This window comes from Numida meleagris, chromosome 4 (assembly GCF_002078875.1).
Source record: "Numida meleagris isolate 19003 breed g44 Domestic line chromosome 4, NumMel1.0, whole genome shotgun sequence".
Lineage (NCBI taxonomy): Eukaryota > Metazoa > Chordata > Aves > Galliformes > Numididae > Numida > Numida meleagris.
The window spans coordinates 45,597,608-45,610,806 of NC_034412.1; the positions used below are offsets into that span (position 1 = coordinate 45,597,608).

Genomic DNA, 13,199 nt, shown 5'->3' on the forward strand with positions numbered 1-13,199 from the left:
AAAAGTAATTTACTGACAGGAAAAAGAAAGTACACCTCAGGGATAGGGAATATGAGAAATAAGATCACTAAAGTTGCCAGCTTGTGCCTATTGTCTGTTCACAGTGATGAAAATCTTGTTAGAGAGGGGAGATGAAAGTGGATATAATTACCGGGACTCAGTGGATCCATCCCTGATTGGAACAAAACTGAACTTCCAACTACCAGTGAACACTCAGGTCTTATGTATGCAAATACACAAAGGGAGTTTAAGAGGCAGTTTTAAATAGATTCAATATTTACATTAGAAATAATATATATTATGGAGCATTCTCTGGCTGCAAGTCAGGAGACTTGTTAACTGAAAAAACTATCATCTTATGTTTTAAGTTGCACACTCTCAGTATTTCTTGCTATGATTTCCCTCTCCCTTTGCTAGACGAGAAAAAAAATCCATTATCTTACTGAGTTCTTTAAGGAGAAAAGACTCCCTGGTGCGATCTGATTGTTTTAGCCTGATTTTACAAGGAAACTAATGTTGTGTTTAGTCTTCTCATAACAACATTTGAGCACGTTGGCCCAGTTGTATTGAATTTCCAAAATGCTTTATGTCTCAGGTTCAAATTTCTCAGAAACTAGATACTTGTAGAGGAATAAAACCTACCACAGCACCTCTTGAGAGAACAGCAACCACAGCTTCCTCCCTTTCCACCTGGAGAGACAGCAACCTACTAAGCTGAGAAGCATTCAGCTGTCTGCTGAAACTGCAAGCCTGCTGTCCCACACCCGCCCCATACCACTGAGAAGGACTGAAAGGACCGGTAATCTTCAGGAACCCGGTGGGGAACTGGATGTCTGACACTGGAGACTAAGATACACAGGGATAAAACCTGCATTTCTTTTAGTTTTAAGTCTGTTAACTCATGGAACAACTCAGTTCGTATTTCTGGAGTATTCTGGAGCCATAATGCTAAAGAACAAAAAACCACATGAACAGTAGCTACATATAAAACACAATCATAGATAATTTCAGTAAGTCAATACCAATTAAAAAGAAGGGATGAAAAACATTGCAATTATTATTGTGACTGGACAGCCTTAACGATCTGGGTAATATGCAATATAACAACGTAGATTTGTGCTGAGGTGCCCCAACAAAAGACAGAGCATCTCTCTTTTCTTCAAAATGCTTGAGTAATGTGATAAACATTGAAATAGAACAGGGAAGAAAGCCTTTCGTCATTTATTCTTCATACAAACAGACATTATTTGTATATGTAGGCTGTCAAGCACACATTCGCCCTTTTAAAAGCCTGGTGTTCCAAGTAAATTTTTTGGACAGCACATATTTACTTAGTTTTCTCCTTCCAAGAAGAGAGTATCATTGAAAGAAGAAAAGACTCCAATAAAATAAGAAATAGAATAACGGATGCTCCCAAAAATCCAGAGTAGACACAAATTATCGTTGACTCATATTTTAAATTGCCTGTCCACTACAAGCTTTCAGAGTAATGTAACAAGGAAAAAAATGTTTTTCAATCCCTGCTATCCATCATCTTGGTAAACAAGTAAAATGTACACTCTGCCATCTGCTAGCTATTAGTCTGTGTAATCATAAAATATCATGTAATGTAATCATAAAAACCACTATTATTACCTACTCTTTCAATTTATAAGCAAATATTTCTATCTGTCAAATTATTTCATGCTAGCATGGGGCTTGAACCTTCTGTGCTGCATACCATCAATCTAGTCGTCAATCTAAGATAAGTCTGTCTCCTGTTTGGTCTTCCTACATTTGGAAAATGCAAAGCACGGCAGTACTTAGATTTCATCCCAGAAGAAATAATACAAAGAGAAGGGTCAGTAAGTGATCCAGCTGTCAGGGACCCAAACAGTTGAATGAGGGCTGTGAGAAAGTCACTGCTTTCGTTCAAGCAGACCTTGATGCCACCAGGAATAAAGAGAATTCTCAGTTCTAAGAGTTTTTTCCCTTGAATCATGTTCTACTTAGTTTCATACTTTTCTATAAACAATTTTGTATGAAAAAGTTTTTTTATTACAACCCAAAAAACATCTAAAGCCAAAACTCTGTTAGATAGCAACCACACTAATGAGCAACTCTGTTCAGGAAAACTGGTGATGTTCTTCCAGTGATACTTATTACTAAAACATTTTAGAGCAATGGTATCAGTTTTATTCCTAGTCACTTCTCAACACCTTGAGAAGCAGAGGTCACGTCAGTCAATCTTTTCTCATTTCATTAGCTTACGGAACTTGTCAGATTAATTATACGATCGGACCAAGAGCAACCAATGGTCCAGTTGCCTAGAGCTGAGACATCTATGGATTATTTTCTTGTTGTCATGGTTTTAAACTGTGACACTTGTATACTTTAAATTTCTGGCAGAAAAAAAATGACGCTGCTTAAGCATGTTTTTCCCCTAGCTAAATATCAAAAACAAGGGTAATGATGTAAGTGGCACACCAGCCACTAGTTTGCCCGTGTAACTAAAGTTTGCTCATGGATACTGGTGACTCCATGCTGACCTTAGGGCCTGAATCTGTTTCCACAGTGACAGAACAAAGCTGAATGGCGCACCATAGGAAGACTTGTGATTTTGGTCTCCTACCAATTGTCACTGTAAATTGAAACTGTAACTTCTGTGAAGATGCAAAAGATCCACTGTGCATGAATGGATTTTGGAACTCTAAATTAGTACACCTGTCTAGCTACGGAAGAATCTCTTTTTTCTTCAGTTCAGCCATTTCAGGACCAACTCAGTTACAGCCTGTAAGAACCCACACTTTTTATTTTGTCTTGGTCAGTAAGATTTTGACATTTTCAGAATATTATCAGTCTACTTTGAAGGCTTGGTCTGAGGGCTCAAATCAGTGTGGAACTATAGCCACAGGGACTGGAGAGAATTTCTGCTCCATGAACAAAAACTTTCCTCAGGAAAGAGCCCATGCTACTGGAAAAAGCAACCTCTCCATGCCACCACATTGCTTTTTGTGGTCAGCATCAGAATCCCTGCAGCAGCTCAGATTTTCAGTCAAGCAACAGCCTCTCAGTCCAGCACAGGGTGCCACCAGTCTGACTTGGGAGCCCTTCACAGAAGTCATTCAGACTCTTGAGATAAAGAGAAAACTCAGCTAGCTCTCACAAGCACATCCACCTCCCAAATCTAATATAATGATCTTCTCCAGCTGTTGGCTGCAATAGCCCTGCAGTTCACAGGCAGACTTTCAGTGGTGAAGAATGAGGAGCTCAAGATCTGTACTTAAGAACTAGTACTACCCACACTGCAAAGCTGATCATCTAGAAATTCTAACATGAAATGCTTATGACTGCAATACTTACTTGCCGTCTTAAACTAAATACTAACACATAAAACTAAATTGCTCTTTTAGTTTTATCCATTATTATATTATCCTTAATTATATAATCATCTATTTGCTACGAAGTCACTGATCTGTGCCAGGAGATACACATAAAGGAAGATAGAATTTAAAATGTAAATGTGAGCATCAATCTGCCATTTTCCTAAGTTCCTAACCTTTACATGTGTATTGCACTTGACGCTGAAATCTAAATTAAATTTACTATATATATTACATTGAAGAAGTTTAACAATCACTGTTGTCATTAACAGATGTAAATGAAGAACAGAAATGAGATAGCGATATTAAAGCGGTTTGCAGTCTGGAAGAGGTTTCATTTCCTAGGATGCAATCTATAACTCTAGCCAACTTGACCATTAATGTCACTATCTTTAGATCATTGACAGTGAAAAATTAAAGGAAGTCTCTAAACACAAAAGACACTTCCTTTTTGTTGGATATATTCTCAAATTAATTCATACCATATCATACACTGCATGGGAGATGTGCTCTTACAGAAACAGGAGAAAGATCTGAGTATACAGTTGTGCAACATTTGTCACTTGGGCACAGGCACAAGGAGAGAAATAGGCAGGAGCTTTTTTTTTTTTTTCCCCCTGTGTTACTTTTTCTGTTTCTCTTACCCTAATCACAGGGACATGTACCCTGCATCCTTATAATAAATGAGTAGGTGGAAACATATGATGGCTATGTTTTTATGTCAACCCAAAGTAATGTTAGAAAACTGGTGCAAAAATTAAAGATTTCATTTTAATTTTGAGTTTCTTTACACTATGAAACAGCTGAAAATTCTCTTCAACCAGAAAGTTTGAATTTTCTTATATCAACAATTTGGTTAACTTGTAGCAACATCAAACAAGAGTTTGATATCACCAATTCTACATTACTGCAGAAAATTATTTAATTTCATTATTTGCAATCTCTCTTAGTCTATATGTAGTTTTAGTACATTTTTTTTTTCAGAATTCACAAAAACTGACCACGTCAGAATTTCCAATACCAACTTCACAAAACCCCACCCAAAAGCCTGCTGCAGTTTGTTGCCCTCATTAGTGGTTGTAAAGAAAATGCAGAAAGATGTTTGCTCAGTGCTTTCCCTTCTGTACTAATAGCCAGCTCTGTAAAGGTTTGACATGATAAGCTGTCAGCACAAAAAATGTTTACAAGGCTAATAGGGCAGTGATTCCACCATGGCGGCATTAGATGGGCGCACTGCTCCTTCACATAACGGAACTAACGGAACCTAGAGGGTTGGGCCTGGATACATGACTACACCAAATTCATCACATCATCAGAACTTTTTTTTTTTATTTTATTTTATTTTATTTTTTTTTTTTGTCTGTGAAAGAAGAACCTGAATGCCTGTTTTATAAAGACAATACAGGAAAGTTACCACTTCTGGCTGCATAACCAGGAAGTAAATAACAGCTATTAATTTCTCACCCAAATTTCTGATGTTATCCATTATATATCTTCATAATTCTATTACAGCTCTGAGTTCATGAAAGTTGGATATTGTTACAGCAGCCCACTACTTTTAAATGACAGCTCTCTCACTTGAGATATCAATTAAGGAGGGAAAGTTAATAATCCAAGTACAGTTCAATTTCTTACTCGCGCAGTCAACGTTTTAACTCTCCATAACAAATGACTGTACAGGATTTAACTCCATAACAAATGATTATGCAGCCTTTTATCTCCCCATAACAAATGGCTCTGTGACACAACAACAAAGCATCTTCCCTACTTTTGGACAAATAAATAAGGCAGATCTTATGAAAAAGAGGAGTCAAAACTTGGATATGAGATGAGCACACCTATTCACATTGTCAGAAAACATTTTATAAGGCCAAAATTGAGCATAAATCGATAATTTGCTTGTGTTCTAAACCATATATTTTAAGATACAAAAGATGTTATATTACTAGGGGGAGAGAAAAAGCACTTTAGATTCACTGATGCACTTAGTAGAAGTTTAGGTAACAGTGTACTACCTATGACTAATTAAAAGAAAATTTGGCATACAGCTAGATGCTAAGATCATCAACTGCTTTTGTTAGCATACTCCACCTTTTCCAGCCTTTTCTCACACACCTGGTGTGAGGCACTTCTGTGACAGATTTACCTTTAACACTACGTACTCTTAATGTAAGGGCTCTCACCTTCATCTCTGCGCAACATGTACTGCAGTAAAGCTCTTTCCCAGACGGGCGATTGCCAAATATACATATCAGCTAAACCTGAATGTATTCCATCTTCTCAGTTTATATTGCAGAGAATTACCAACATTCCAAGCAGACTTAAGAATTTCTGATTTTAGCATGAGCAAGTATTTAGGTCATCTTAAAATGGCAAGTGTTCAAAATGTTCAGAGAAAGATACCCGGAAAGGCTTTTCTGGCATGCACTTGGCACGACCTGCATAACTCACGAGCAGTGAATTTCTTTAATCCAAGGAACCCAACTACCTCATCTGTACCAAACACTCTGTTTTCAATTTAAGATAAAACGTATTCCTTAAATATGTACCCAATAATATGTTTTGGAAAAGATGTACAAGACTTTACATAAACACCTCCTCTCTCAGCGATTTCATTGCAATTCACAAAGGGAACATCTTACACTTTTAAAGACATCTGCTACCAGGCATCCAGTAAGCTAACTTCTCATTCTTTTCTCCTATTAAGTCTCCGGAAAACATCATTACAACAGTGACAGCTTCAGTTCCTTGCATTTCATTCACTCTGCATGAGTCCTATTCTTCAAAAGACAGCAGTGTTCATACAGTACAGAAAAAAAAAAATAATTTCCAGGCATGAAAAGAGATAAAACCTTATGGATGTAAAAATTAAACAGGTTCTTGAAGATAGAGATAGGCCCTTGATTAGCTAGAAAATTACATGGGGGGAAAAAAAAAACACACCCAAAAAACAACCTGCCATCTGTCTCCCCCCCCCCTTTTCTTTTTTGCCCTTCAAGAATGAATATAACAGTAATTTCATGTTTTAACTGAGTTATGTACTACTTTCTGAACTTTTTTTCTCTTGGAAACATCACATTTCTCAAGCTGTGCAACTTGATGCATGTTCCATAGGACTCTTTCTCCAAAAGCCCGCTGACAATGGGTGGTACTGCACACAGGGCTGGGTGCAAAACCAGACAAATGTTTACACACTGAAAACTACCCATCTCAACATTAGCACAGAGCAAAAGCTCTCAAGCACTGTATCCTTGAGGAAATAGAAAATAAAGTAGATATAAATGATTTTCTAAGGTATCGGAACTAAACATTCCGGGAGTTTCAAAACACTCCACAGCAGCTCAAAAATACCAAAACAGAAGACAAAAAGTCAAATCCTAAACAAAGGTCTACTACCTGTGTCTTCTCATAGGGCAGTTAAAAGCTCTGGATCAAAACAAACAGTTTTGCATGTCAAATTAAGCTGCATCATACTCAGCAGTAAGACATGAGACACCCAAAACAGAATCTGGATCCCAAACCTACTAAATACACACATGAATTCCCTCCTGCAGCTCCCTAATGAGAGAGGTTAAGCACTGGAACAGCCTGCCAAGAGAAGTAGTGTAATCTCCATCCCTGGGGATTTTCAGAGTTTGACTTTCACGAGCCTCTGAGCAACATGACTCAGCTTTGAAGACAGCTTAGCTTTATGCATAGGGTTGGATTGGATGACCTCAAGAACACCCCCACAACTGAAATTATTCCAGATTTACCTTACTACACACTGGAGAACCCCTTAATAAACAGTAATTAGAGCTGTTAAAACCGCAAAATACTCATTCAAACTCAATAATGAGTTCCACAAACAAAAACATTTATATTGGCATACTACCCTGAAAATGTGATTTCTGGTCAAGATCAGTTGGAATGTCTTTAAGTAAACTAACAAAGATGTACAATTTGGATAGAATTAGTCAAGGTTTCCCACAAGGATAGAGGACTTGCGTTCAGCAGCCACCACTCATACCCATTCTGTGTGGCTGGTGCCATGCTACATCTTGACAGCAGCAGAGATCTTTCAACTCACATTGCTACCAGTGGATTGAAGAAAATAATAAATCAAGCAGTAGGCTACCACATAGAATAATCCTAATCCCCCAGGATAAGGATGAGAGGGTAGGGCCTCTTTGATCACAACAAACAGAACAGAACAGCTCGTTAGGACGGCAGGTCCCAGGAGCTTAAGACTCCATTCATTTGAAAAGGCTTTGGCACCACCTCTCCCTCTTCTTATCGCACTGGCAAACACCTTGGGCAGAGATTCCTCATCCTTCCTATAAATTAGACATTGCAGTTAAGATACTTTAAGCCCCCTACAAACAGGTCAGCCTCATGAAATGCTGCAACACTGTGTGCACTTCTTCACAGAGCTCCAGATCTTGAGGGCACTCTTGATTAACTCGTCACATCACTAGGAAAAATGAATGCGAACAATGACACAGAAACAGTAATTCCAAAATTAAATGTTTAAGTTCAGCTAATGTCAAAAACTACACCTGCATACACAAATAAAACACTGCAAAGATGCACCTGCTTCCCCGCCACAGTTTCTTCACCAGTGAGAGAGAACTGCTTAAGCCTAAATTCTTCTCAGTATCCAATTTCCTCTTGTGTTTACCTCTTTCAGACAGTGAATTTCTCAGCTCCCTTGAAACCAGATTGTATAGATTCCTTCTTTCCCAAAGACTTCTTCAAATGCTTGGGGAAATAGTGCTCCCGTTACAACTTTTAGTTCTTTTTGTATGATGACTCATCGATCAGGCTCACAAATGTCTTGAGAAAACTCCCAAAACATGAATATTTGCTTCTGAGTTTAGGCATGAAGATGAGCTCCTCTACACAATAGTTATTCCTTTGTCAAGGATGCTCCATGTGAGAATACATTCAAATGTTAACATTATTATAAGGCCCACATCAAATTACAGTTCTGCACATCACCACCTCTAGGTTTTTTCCATTTGATATGTCCAACCAAGTCCAATATCTGAACTTCACAGCCCAGTATCAAACAATTAATACACAAATTTATATATTACCAGAAACAGTTTCAATGCAGACGCTCCTTTGTTGTTGGTTTTTTTTTTTTTAGTTTTTTTTTCAAACACCTTGATTTACACCAGTAATTGGATAATAAAAAAAGTAAATTTACCTTACATAATACAGAGTTTAACTGAAGGATGCGTATAATTTCAAACCTACAAGTAGATTTTTTCCTTGAAACCTGCAAGAAGCTTAGCTTTAAAATATTTTCACTTTTAGTTTAAAGGGTTTTAAAGGTAATGCCAATCCCATTGTTTCAAACAGCATATAAAGCTTAAAAATGTCACAGTGCTACCCGTGAATTGGTAGAAGTCTACAAATCAGAGTCTCCCAACCACAAAAGCACCATAAAACCCATCGTATTGCTAACACTGTGCTCAATGATCAGGTTTCTGACACATTTTAGGAAACGTTACTTCTCATCTAATTTATGCAGTACTCTTGTCCAATTCCCTCCACACAGACACGACACAACTTCTTTACAATGATACAACTGTTAAATCTCAGTTAGGTAAAGTAAATTGGCATGCGATATCTTAGCACACTATAGACTGAAATTCTTTAAAACGTGCTGCACAATCACATGGTATTTTATCCAAAGTTTCGTCATTTGTATAAAACAGCTTGCAGTGATTTGTTATACGATATTCTGAAATGCTCTGCAGCTGCAACAGGGCTGAAAGCTCTCTCCTTTATTCAATTACTTCCCGGGATCTCAGGAATTCTTTAAAAAGCTCAGCACAATATCCACTTGTAAGGCTGTCAGGTTCTGGGTAAATCAGCTTCTATTGAAGAGGGAAACAGGCAACAAAACACTGAAGCTTGCAAAAGGAATTTTGTTTCCTTTTTGGTAGCTGTAGTTCTTGGAACTTATAAAGACAACAATAAGGAGATGAATATCACCTGCAGAGATTAACGTGTGGGGGATTATGAGCAAGCTTTCTTTATTTCATTAGAAGGAACGTCTGTTTTGCCTCCCACTTTCTTTATTTAAAGGTGGAGCCCACGACTTGTATTTGTTTTAGCATTCAATGCGTACGCACGTGTTCGACTGTCTTTATTTCTTATAAAGGTTAACCTAACAGAAGCTCAATGTGAAATATCACCACCAACAATGCATTCAGCAACAGCCTTCATCAGAAAATCACTTGTCATGGCCTGATGCACAATACAGAGAGTTGTTCCTGCTCCACCCCATTCACTCAGCCCTTCCGTGGCAACCTTTGCAAACAGAGCACTGGAAGCCTTTTGAGGACGCAGAGGGAGCAGAAGTGTCTGGCCCCGCCTTTAGGAGGATGCGTGTTGCTGTGTGATGCCCACCACACACTAGGCACCTTCTTCCTCATGAACTGGTGGAAAGCGCTTGACATAATGGAAAAACTGATGTCCCAGGAACAGCCAACACTCACATTGTGAGTTCATAGCTCACAATATTAATCCTGAATTTTAGAAAAGTTTCCGAAGAATTGATGAATGAAAATCTTTCCTTGGTGATAATGCAGTCACATGACCCCCCTACCACAAGCTAAAGCTAAAAGTTAAGTCAGTTTAACATTGACAGTTGTCCAGTCTTGTAGAACAGCACATACCAGCATGAATGGAAAAATAAAGGCAGTGTAGCGTCCCAGAATATTAAATGCAAATACATACATAACCAGGAGTTAAAAAAATAAAATAAAATAAAAGCCACCACGCCATCCCATCCAAAAATACATAATTATAAACGTGAAATGAGGCAGAATCTTGTTTCAATTGTTTTTAAGATGTTATTCACACTTATCAGTATTCCAAAAATGTTAACAGGCCACACATTCCCTGTTTATTAGTATGCAATGCATTGATTCAGTCATGTGCTAATTCTAAAATTAACCTAACAGTGCAAATCTGGTTAAATTTTCCAGTGGTACACGTCCTTTGGGTTACCAAGCAAGCAATGACTTTTATTACTACTGTGATAAAGCTCATGTCTGAACCTTACAAAAGACAGCTGACCCCTTTCTTTCACAGAGGGGAATTCCACTGTTATAATAATGATGACTAGCAAAATAATTGTACCATCAAAAGCCTTCACTGACTCAGCTGGAATTTCAGATCTATCAAGTAAAGCTGCTCCCAAAGGTTACTGAAAATGCTTACGATCCTGGCAACTGCATTAGAAGAGGATGATCGTTTTTCAGATAGGTAATGTCATTTCAAAGAAAGTTAAATTAGAAAAAAAATGGTGAGAAAAATGATTCACCTGTCCCATATAGGTCTAAATTAATTTTTTATGTAAAAGTACATATTTGTATACTGACATTAAAAATGTGATATATCTTTGAAGATATACGTCTAGTGAAGAATCTAGCAAGCAGTACAAACAACAGCAATGCCCGCTTCAAATGAGCTGCAAATCCAAGTCTTCAAATGTACGCAGCACCAGGAAAAAGAGGATGCACTGGTTCTTCTGCAACAAAATTTATTGCAAAGGCAAATTCTACCACATGCAGAGGTTTTGTGTACTTGGAATAATGTTTCCAAGGAACACTCCCATGCAGACTGAAGTTCCACCTACTGCATCTGAACACTTGCAGATTAAGGAAAAACTTGCAATGGTGTTAACAGCCAAATGAGGAACCTGCCCAGTAATTACTTACATAATACATCCCCCTTAATTTACATGTATGAAAAGACTCAGTCACATGAAAAAATACCACACACAACTAAGCAGAACGTTAAAAAAGCTACTTTCTATGTATTATTAATAGCAACATTCAGGTCTTTCGCATTAAAGAAAAGTAACATTAAACTCTCCCTTGGAGGCGGTTATTTTCATTGTTGATCGGTCAGTAACAGATATTTCAGAAGTTAACCTCTGACTAGAAGACAGCGAGGCTTTTTAGGTCATGAGGGCCTACATGATTCTCTCCGAAGACAAGCATAAAAGTCCTAAAATAACAAGCACACACACAGGTTCCTCTTAATTTGCCCTGTTGGATTCCTATAATAAGTGCTTAACAACTCCATCCCCAAAGCAACTCTGCAGTCATCAACAAGACCATTTACCACATGATTTAGCAAACATATTTCCAGGATTTTCACTTACATATGCTACATGGAATTGGAAGAGGAATTAATGTAAGGCAATTTATGGGCAATATCACTCCTGCCTTCACAGTTCTTTTCATATTAGATCCAAGAGGAAAGATGCAGTGCTTCCAAGTTACAATACTAAGGGACCTGCCTCCTCTCCCATATACTACATTGTGAGCAGTCAGTCGAGGTTTGCACCCTCTCTTCCAGCCTAGAAACTGTGTTTGAAAGAAAATGATGGGCAGGGGTGAAGTATTCAAAATGTAGCAGTGTTCAAATGAAGTGGTGAAACTCAAGCCTTCTGTGACATCTTTCATACAAAGGCCACCTGCATTTCTTTAACTTGCACTAAATTCTCTACCTGAGAATCTTAGAGCCATGCAGAATTTGAGCAACAGCTCCATTAATTGTTGGTTTGCCTTCTGCTCTAACACCCACAGTTAAGCTTGAATGACGTGAAGTACAAATGCAACATGCCATGCCAGCTGTAAACAAAGATACCCAGAAGATGGAAGAAACTGTGTTTAAAGTGGTGAATCAGAACTGTTTCCCTGCTCCCTGACCCACCTCACCTTTCCCACAAACTTGCATGATGGAAAGAGCCAGTATGTAAATCAAGAGGACAAAGCAGCCAAGGACACGCAGCTCTACCTTCTAGGACTGCTTCATTTACAGATGTTGTGACACAAACTTCATCTCAGCCTTGGAGTTGTATGCATCTTTAAACCCTTCTCAGTGGTGAGACAACTGGGTCTCCTCTAACCTCACAGTTTTTTCTCTACTGAAATGTTAGTTGTACTCAGTGCCTATTCCCCATTCTGCTTTTACTTAGCTTATTACTTGTGCCCACAAGCAGTAATTTAAAAGTGCTCAGTCCAGCAAGTCCACACAGAACCGATCCACTACGTGAAATCAATAGTGTTTTCTGAACAGCAACACCTCTCTTATCAGACTATATGACTACTCATATTGTGAATATACTAAAGCATTGTTCAAAAAACAAATTCAGAACACCTTAAAACACTACTATTTGGCAGCATTAGGGGTCCCACCATAGCAAACCTACCTGAGGACATTCTTCTGCACAAGCAACGAACTGCGAAGAGTTACTGCACAAACTGAGTTCTCCAAGCAGTGACAAATTAAACCAAAGTAGTTTCTGCTGCAGGGAAGTTTTCTTACTGTTATTTCACATCAGAAATCAGCAGATGTCTAAAAATCTACGCTGACCAAAAGAATTCAGCGTTGGAGGAAGTTTGTTTAGACTGCTGTTACCACATCCCTCCCGAACTCTCAAAAAAAAACAAACAACCCAAAACAAAACCCAAACAAAAGCAACCAAAAAATTCAACAAAAAAACCCAAACATCCAAAGAGCAGAACAGGCCAAGATGAAACAGAACGAACTGACTCGTCCATATTTGGTTTTAGTCTTTCAGTTCTACTAGAAAGTCAAACTACTTTCCAGTCGTTCTCAAAGACCACCTATTATTGCTCTGAAATATTCAGAAGGAAAAAAAGAAAAAAAAAGAAGAAGAAAGCATGTTTTCTATTTCCAACTTTCAGAAATGTAATAGAGCAGGAGGCAGGAAGTTACAGCTTAACATCAATTAACTTCAGCTTTCAGAGAAATACAGAACAGTACAGGATGGCTAAATTACTGAGCTGCCATCTGCTCTCAGCA

At 38.1% G+C, this 13,199-nt stretch overlaps 1 protein-coding gene across 1 annotated transcript in view; it reads right to left on the reverse strand.

The window, feature by feature from the left end:
- TENM3 (teneurin transmembrane protein 3) overlaps positions 1-12,695 on the reverse strand; it is a 355,944-nt gene extending 343,249 nt beyond the window's left edge. Inside the window, exon 1 of the mRNA XM_021397105.1 lies at positions 12,583-12,695. The gene's annotated coding sequence lies outside the window, so the exon portion shown is untranslated. The remainder of the gene's footprint in view (positions 1-12,582) is intronic.